The sequence below is a fragment of the Limulus polyphemus genome, unplaced genomic scaffold (genome assembly GCF_000517525.1).
Source record: "Limulus polyphemus unplaced genomic scaffold, Limulus_polyphemus-2.1.2 Scaffold513, whole genome shotgun sequence".
NCBI classification, from domain to species: Eukaryota; Metazoa; Arthropoda; class Merostomata; order Xiphosura; family Limulidae; genus Limulus; species Limulus polyphemus.
This window is the reverse complement of record NW_013666123.1, coordinates 309,122-316,390: the sequence shown is the minus strand read 5'-3', so window position 1 is coordinate 316,390 and position 7,269 is coordinate 309,122.

Sequence of the window (7,269 nt, the reverse complement as noted above, 5' to 3'; positions counted from 1 at the left end):
ATGTCCCCTACAATATCTTCACTGGTAATTTATATTTATTTGTAATTTGCTTTACGTGAAGATGATGTTTTAACGCAAAGCTGCACAATAGACTATCTGCACTTTGTCCACCACAGAAAATCGAATTCCTGATTTTGTTGTTATAAATCCGTAAATTTACCGCTTAACCACTGGAGAGCACGTGAATACAAAAAAAACAAAAAAAAAAAACAGAAGCTGCGTCATCCCCTACCTTAATATAACGTTATACTTTAGGCTTAGTCAAGTTTTAAGATAAGGCCTCGTTCCAAGAATTTTACCAGATTATTTAAATATTCGATATAAAGTTTAGTGCGGTAGAAAAGTAAACTATACAATTTATGTGATTTTTTTTAATTCAGTATCTTGAGTAATTAATATTCCCAAAATTCCTCGTTTGTACATGCAGATCCGCGTATTATTGTCACAAACACTTCAAAGTATAACTAAAGTTTCTAAACTTTTCTAGATTTCTCGAGTAATTTCTTGAGTGTAGTTATGATAAAAAAGGTAGTATATATGATACTATGTTACTACCAATGTTAAGGAAAGTAAAAAAAACGATCTGCATAAAGTAGGAACATGCTAAATACAATTAAACAAACTTTAAATTATAACAGTAACTAAGAATCACAACAATTATGAACTGTGGTTAGGTCGATTGTTGGACAAGTGGTTTCTACAGAAAGCAATCTACTGCAGACACCTAATTTCATTGGCAACATCAATCAGGGAAGCTTTTTTCTAAAGGAAGCATCTTGTTTCTGTCTTTTTTTATTATTTTGAGAATACTTATGAACTCATATGGAGGTTCAGCATTTTAAGAACCCCCCCCCCCAGTCATATGGGTTGCATGTCCATTTACCAATTGTTATTCTTATTTTTTTTTAGCTGAGATGTCATTCCGAGTTCGTGTGGAATTAATACACTGTGAATACTTCAGACAGGAACTTGAGTGCGGTGTCTCGAGTGCCACACGTTTTAACATTAAGATTAATACCATCACTAAACAACTTCCTCTTACAGTTGCAAATAACCTTAAGGTTTATGAACTGTAGATTTCCTGTTGGTCAACAAATGTGAGGCATATTGAGTGGCAGCTGGAAACTGCCTTCAATAAATTGGGTGAGTGGAACACTGCAATTTCAAATTTTCATAATCTAAAACCATTTGCATGCAATGAGGATTGCATCTTGATCCAAGGGCCCTCTGGGATATGCACAAATTCCCATGATGGCTGAGATTAAATTCTGAGGACTTTTAGAATAAAGTAATTTTCATTCTACACATAAAACATATTAAAGGTAGGTGTACAAGGGCACTGAACATCCTCTGTTTCCTCCCATCTATTGGAGAGATGGGTAAGTGTTCTGTTCTCAAGATATATATTGTGCCCTTATTCAATCCAAACTGGAGATTGCTTCTCTAGTCTACACCTCGTCCTAGAACTCTGTAGGGAAGACGTTGGACCTTGTGTGCCACCATTGGCTTCGGCTCTGCACTCAGGCTTTCTGAATTTTTTTCAGTTCAGTGATTGAACCCTCACTTCACTTCAGACGTTAGCAACTTTCTTTGTAGTACGCTGCTAAGCTCCAGTCACAACCACAACATCCCACTTAGCAGTTTGTTTTCATGCTGCATTATCTTATATTACGCTCTTTGCATAAAGATGGTTTGCTATTCCTACTTTTATCCTTCTTATTCAAACACAGTTAACAGAGGTAAGTTCTGATACTGGATGATGTTAATTCTAGTAATCAACCCATCCCACTGTAGCTTGTTACCATTTTCCTTCGTGATCTTTGATTAAGCCACCTGAATAAATCTGACTCCTTTTTAACGAACAACTTTTGACCCATTATTCTATTCCTACTGTTGCAGATCTAAGTCTGGTAACTCTGTGGGTACTTCCGTGGTTTCCTTACGGAATTTCCATTACGGTTTCTATGTTCATGGCCGAATTAATGCAGCCTCATTTGCTCTATATTATGTAGAAGCTAAGGAGTATACACTAATTGTAGTATCTATATCGACTTACTAAGGTCTTCAAATGCTCTGAAAGCTCTTGTGTCACTTCTGTTTTTCTGGATTTCTGGACATTTTGGAATATGAGTGAACAAGCCCGCTGACGCCGAAACCAAATCGGCCTCTACTGATTACTGCACAACCTTGGCTAGTCCATACTTGGACTTCAAGTCTGTCATTAAGGCAAAGCATTGTGTCAGTTAGCAGACAGTTTGTGCTGAACAACATCTAAACAAGACTTTTAGCAACGATGACACTGTCCACATTGATCACGTTTTTATTATCTTACGGGTCATAAGCCTTTTGAATCTTTTAACACTGCTGTAATAAAAAACAAACAAACTTAAGTTGTATCTTTCTCTTATATTTTATGCACTATAAAATTTTATTTATGGTTGTTGTGCACACACACACACACACACACACAAACAACAACTAAAATTCATAAATGAATAAATTTCTGACGCTGTGTGTCATAAAACCCAAAACAATGAACCATATTTTTGTCATCTATATTTATAACTCGATGAGAAATAGTCGACAGAAACATTTGCTTTCACTTGAATGGAACAAGAGTCTTGAAATAACATAATATCTCTAAGCGAGAGGGTTCAGCTGTTTTTTCTTCTTTATCCATCCTTGCTTAGATCTATCATTTAGATAATACTTTTTGTACTGATTTTTTTTTATTTCTTTACACGCTTAATTTGCTTTTACTGGAGGAAACCTTTGGAAAAAATAAAGAACTGTCGCCATCCCTGCCCAACACTTTCACAGTGAAAACCCCTTCACGCAGAAGAGAGATAATAATAAGAATTGCATCCCAAGACCACGCATGTGCACTAAAACAAAGAACAGCGAGTACAGATGCCACCTCCTTTTAGACGGATATCAGTTTAGATGCTAATAGATTTTAAGAACCACGTAGTTTAGAATTCCCAAAGTAGTGACTATTCCATTCATCTGTGTAAGTATATATATATATTATCTTTATATAGATTTATATTTTTTTATTATTTTAAATTTAAAATATATTTGGCTGACTTTATTATTGTAATGTTTTAGTATTGGAACTTTTATTTATGTCTATTTTTTATAAACCTTCTTTATCTTTGCTCCATACCGTTTGTCATTCACATTGTATTCCTTCGAATTGCAACTTATGTATTACGTAAGTACGTACATAAAAAATTATTGTAATGACTGTTTCTAGGTAACATATTTCATATTTGTACTACTCTCATCATCTCTGTCCTTCAAACGTCTTAAATAGTCGAACTCAACTTATGTTCAAAATCTGTTGATAAGATATTTAAGAATAAACAGTCTTAAGACTAGAAAAGTATTAAATAATCGAAGCAACTTAGACTGAGTTTCGTGTATATAAACATTCGCTGGGTAGGGACTAGAGAGCAGTCATCAGTAAATAACTTTTGTCAAAAGAACTTCTGTTTATAATGTTGCGTTATTTGTATTCTTTTATTGATTTTTCAGTTTCTTTTTACATCTTATTTTATATTTTCGCCATCTACCACACTCTATGCTAATACTTGTATGTACATCTCATGCTTATTAAATAGCTGTCAAAAATTTGTGAGAACCAGTTGAAATACGAGAACTAAAGTACTTGCAAAGACTAGTATAGCTATAAAATGAGTGTTACTTTTTCAAAAATGCCATGATCGTTGACATTAGGTTTTACTAGTCTATTTAATTGTGCTTACTTTTCCATTTTTGAAAAATTAAGATGCATTAAGAATAAAAAATACAGTTTTACTCAAAGCTTACACTTTTAAGGTGAATGGTAGTGTTGAATTCTGTTGATTCACTCCAGGTTTCAGATTAATAATTATCAAAGCTCACGAGTTCGTAATTGCTTTTAACCCTAAGCTCGATTCTCTTTATTAAATTTCTGATAAGTACATTGTTTTCTAAGAGATGTCAAGAGATGCTTGCTAAGTTCCGAAATTCTGAGCATTATGTCCTTTTCTCTGAGCTTGAAAGTCACCTAGTGGTAGAGCTTGCATATTTGCTTTGGTTTGTGGAATTTCGCGCGAAACTATTCGAGGCCTATGTGCACTTAGTTGTTCCTAATTTTGAAGTGACAGGCTAAGGGAAAGACAGCTAGTCACCATTACCCACCGCGAACTCTTGGGCTACTCTTTACCAACAAATAATGGGATTCACCGTCACATTATAATGGCTGGAAGGTCAAGCATGTTCAGTGACGGGATTCGAACTCGTGACCTGCAGGTTGAGAGGAAAGTGCCCTAACCACCAGATCATGCCAGTTATTTTCTCATACAAGAATGATATGCAATTTTGTAGATGGCAAATGACTTCTTATTTTTAGTATTACACCTTTAAAGTGAAAGGTGAAAAAAAAAATAATGAAAGTACTATCAAACTCATTGCGTTTCAAAAAATGTTAAAACGGTTTATTTCATCATAGAAATTAGAATAATTGCTTGCAATCCAATAAACACGGTTAATAAGTACTTTGATTAAATTTACTTCAAGTGCCTAAGGAACAAAACTACTAAAGTTTACGTAAACTTCTGAAAAAGCTGGTTTACAATATACACTTGTTTTAACAATAGAATATAAACAAGAATATATAAGAATGACAAACGGTATTCTTGTTCACATTCAAATATGAATATTATGTTTCATTTATTAGTATTCAAATATTGCAAAAATTCTAAATATTGCTCTGTGAAAAATATGAAATTTACCACCAGTTTACTTTATTTGATAAAGTAGTTTAAATTCTATGGAACACTCATTTGGCCATTTTACTTAGTAAAAACTCAAAAAATAAAATTAATTATCCGTGGTAGGTGCAACCTCGGATCCCATACTAAAACCATAAATTTGTTTATATAATGTTCCAAAATACATCAGTTTAGAAAGGACGTTCACTATATCTGAAAAATAAAAATCCGGTCCTGAGCAAAAATCAGTTGTCTTTTGTAGCGGAATGTTAGTATAAAGAGACTCTCCAACAGAACTGGCTATATACACATTTTGATTAAAATTCAACTTGAGCATTTAAGTAACGAAAACTCAACACAATCGTTACGTTCATCAAACAAACAGATAATTCACGATTGTAAGTGACAACGATTGAAACTATTTTACAGTAATTTTCACTTAGTGAAGTTGAGACAAACAGTACATTGTTCCAGCACGAGAACCAACTGGTTTAATTTCTGTGTACACAATCTAGTTCACAATCTTGCCCCTCATAAAGTTTGATAAAATTTGCAACCGTGTTTCCCTTACAGACGTTAGATCTTTTAGCTAGCTTCAGAAACTTTTATATTAACGTTTAATGGCCAGGTGGATGGGGCGCTCGACTCGCAATCTGAGGGTCACGGGTTCGAATCCCCGTCACACCAAACATGCTCGCCCTTTCATCCGTGGGGGCGTTATAATGTGCGGCCAATCCCACTACTCGTTGCTAAAAGAGTAGCCCAAGAGTTGGCGGTGGATGGTGATGACTAGCTGCCTTCCCTCTAGTCTTACACTGCTAAACTAGGGACGGCTAGCGCTGATAGCCCTCGTGTAGCTTTGCGCGAAATTCAAAACAAACAAACAATTAACGTTTAATATATCATTGATCTGCTATTATTCTTGTTACACTAAACTAAGACAGACCAATGTTCAGTCGAAACATGTGGTATGTTCCCAGAATGAAACCACTTTATTATGCTTATAAATCCTTGTTTATCAATTTACTATAACACACGTGAGACACAGTTGAATGTTAAATAGAAAGCGAAGTAAAGTCAAAGTAAAATTAAGTTATTTATTTCAATCTTCACAATCTGTGTCAGTAGATGGCACTAGTATCAGGTTAAGGTCGAGTTGCAAGACTAATATGATTTATTTTCTTTCTTTGCTGTGGGTACATAGTGTATGTCTCTACAGTGCCCTTAACTAAAAAACTAAACTATTTTACATAAAAATCGATAAACTTTTACACCCGTAATTCATTTCACTTTATAGTTTGTTCCTGTTATTTATTTTAATTTGTAATTTGCTCATGGGAAGGTGAAATATAGAAGTGCTTTCGTCATTCTCTACTTCAGTATGACGTCAAACTTTTAGTTTTAATCAAGCTTTTAAGACAAGCGTCTCATTCCGAGAATCCTATCAAATTGTTATAGAGTTCTGTAGTTTGTAGGCGTGGTAGAGAATTGACATTATATGCAATGTATGTTATTCTTTTTTTTCCAGCCCGATATTTCGCTAACACTGCCTTATAACATTTTTCACTCCCTTGATAAACGTTTTTTACATAGCTCTGCATTTATTACCAACAAACACTTCAAAGTAACTTGCTCAAGTTCTGTTCGTGTTAATAAATATTTAAATATCAGCAAATGTGTTCTATATGTGAGGAACTTTAGTAAAGAATCTGAACAGTTTGTTGAAAGTATGTGGTTATTATTACTCCTTTTTATAGATGGACACAGAAAACACGATTCTTAGTCTGAGAAAGTTTAGTAAATAATCTGAACAGTTTGTTGAAAGTATGGGGTTATTATTACTTCTTTTTATAGATGAACACAGAAAACACGATTCTTAGTTTGAGGAAGTTTAATAAAATATCTGAACAGTTTGTTGAAAGAATGGTATTATTATTACTTCTTTTTATAGATGAATACAGAAAATACGATTCTTAGCGTGAAAGGCTCTTTTAATTAACTAGAAGGCTTTTATTATTATAATTTTAGTTCAACAAAATGAACAGGCATTCCATATTTCATCTCCAGCGCTGCTTACGTCAGTTTGGATTAAATTCTAACCTGCAGCCATGTTTCTTTATCATTTCACGTCATTCTACATACTGTAGTTGTGCCCTAACAGTTTTGGTTGTGATTTATCTCTTTCTTGAAGAAATCAAATATATAGTTTTGTTAAATAAAAAAGTGTAACTCAGTACGATTGATTACTTTATTAAATAAAGCTAACTTTACTTGAAAAGTAGAAGATGTGTCAACTAGCAGAAAATGCTTTTATTTTTTATCTTGGAAAATGTGGGAAAAAAATGATTGGTCAAGGCTTGCAAGGTAACAAAGAACAATGATATACGTTGGAGATCAAAAATCTACTTTACACAGCAAGCAGCCATTAGCTAAGTTAAAACATAATACTTAAATTTGTATTAGTAGTGCTGATGAAGGTGCTAAAGATATATATATATATATATACTAGCTT